This window comes from Halyomorpha halys, unplaced genomic scaffold (assembly GCF_000696795.3).
Source record: "Halyomorpha halys isolate HHAL.00 unplaced genomic scaffold, Hhal_1.1 Scaffold668.1, whole genome shotgun sequence".
In the NCBI taxonomy this organism is placed as follows: domain Eukaryota; kingdom Metazoa; phylum Arthropoda; class Insecta; order Hemiptera; family Pentatomidae; genus Halyomorpha; species Halyomorpha halys.
Window position 1 is genome coordinate 151,368 of NW_027111382.1, and position 2,016 is coordinate 153,383.

Here is a 2,016-nt window from a genome sequence, read left to right on the forward strand (position 1 = left end):
TCGAAACGTCGGCATAAAATAAATAAATATGGTTTTGTTTATTTATGTTGTTCTTTGCTGACCGCACCCCCCGACAAACTTCTCCAATTAATAAATAAATAAAATCTCTATATTTATGTAAACAGAAATAGAAATAAGAATAGAATCAAAATATGTACGTAAAGAAATAATAATTAAAATGAACATAATCAAACTAAGATAAATAAAATGAGAAAAATTTTGAGCTAATATAGCAATAAGAAAAAATGAAATAACCACTAATGAATAAGATTTACACTGTTGTGTACAATATTAACACTCTTGACCTGAGGAACTCAGAGTCCACTCCATTGGGAGAAGAAGGGCTCTGGAGAGATCCCAGCTGGAATTTGAATTTAAGAAAAATTGTAAAAATGAGAACTTAGGTAGACTATGGAGTAAGGGACGGAGGGACTTATAAGAAGAGACATAATGAATCAGAAAAAATATTCAAAAATAAATTTATACAATTCAAAACCTGAATAAAAAAATTTATAAAGTATAGGCATATCAATAGGAAAATAAAAAAACAGAAAACAGGCAAATTAGATATATCCAAAGAGGTAATACCTTGTACAACTTAGCATTTACATGTTCTAAAGTGACAGATGAATGTATCAGTATTGAACGATATTGTTTAAACAATGTTATGAATTTTGTTTAATGTCATTGTATGGCAATATTTCAAGAAGAAATAGATGCACTTAACAAGATGAGGTCTATCAACCCAAAGGTCAGTTCGAGTACTTGCACCACCGGGGCTTTTGTCAAGTATAAAATTATACGAAAGTCACTCACAACCTCCCCCCGAGACTTTGTGAGGCCCGATAGCCAATGAGTGGCACAATAACAGAAAAATAAGCGTGGGAGTGCGAACCCATCCTATGAAAAACCACATCAGGAAACTCGCGATGTACATCGTTAGTACATCGCGCGAGGTATATGTCGCTCCAGTAATAATAATAAAAATAAAATAGTATTGTGGATGCGTTGTGTAAGGTTCTTGAATAAGGTTGTAGAACGGATTCCTACAATGTTAATAAATTCTAAACCAACTGGTAAGCGTTCTAGAGGTAGACCAAAACCTAGATAGGAGGATTGCATTAAAACTGATTTAGTAGATTTGGGTTTGGAGGGACGTCACTTGAGGGTAAAAATTAATTTTTTTTATTCGGAGCTCTTAAAACTACCAACAACACTAGAAAATCTAAGAGAACATTATTAAAGGTAGAGTAGATTTGCTTAAATAATAGCCCCAAAAGAACTATTTACGTCCAATTGTTCTCTAGATATAAACAAAAAAAAATTTCTTAAAAAATCTACTGAAAGATTAGTAGTAGAAATCTATATCTCAGCAACTATGTGACGTACAGATGTCTACTAGCACCTAAATTAAAGCTAGTTAAATTTACTACAAAATAGTTAATTATGTTTATCTTGGTAGGAGTAGTATTTTTTATGATATTTGACAAAATAAACTCACAAAATGTTAATTTCTAGTTGTTCGTATAAAATGTTGAAAAAATATATCTTTAGATCCATAAGACGCATATATGTCTGCCACACTCAAAATAAAGGAAATTTAACTTACTATAAAGTAGTTTATGACACTTATCATCGTGGGGGTAGTCATTTTTATGATATTCACATATGATTATGAATTTGGCAAATGAAAATTTGTCTGAACAACTATAAATCAATTTATTTTAGTAAATTTCATGTAAACTATTACTCCTACGAAGATAAACATCACATACTACTTTATAATCCATTAAACTAGCTTTAATTTGAGTGCAAACAGACGTCTGTACGTCAAATGGTTTTTGAGATATAGATTTTTCAAAATAAATTTACTAACTATTCGAGATATTTCAGTACGTTACATATAACATTTTTATGAAATGTTGCTTTTTAAAAAGCTATATCTCGAAAACTATTGGAGGTCTATTGCTCTTTTAGGGCTAATATTTCAGCAAATTTACTCTTCTTTAAATAATG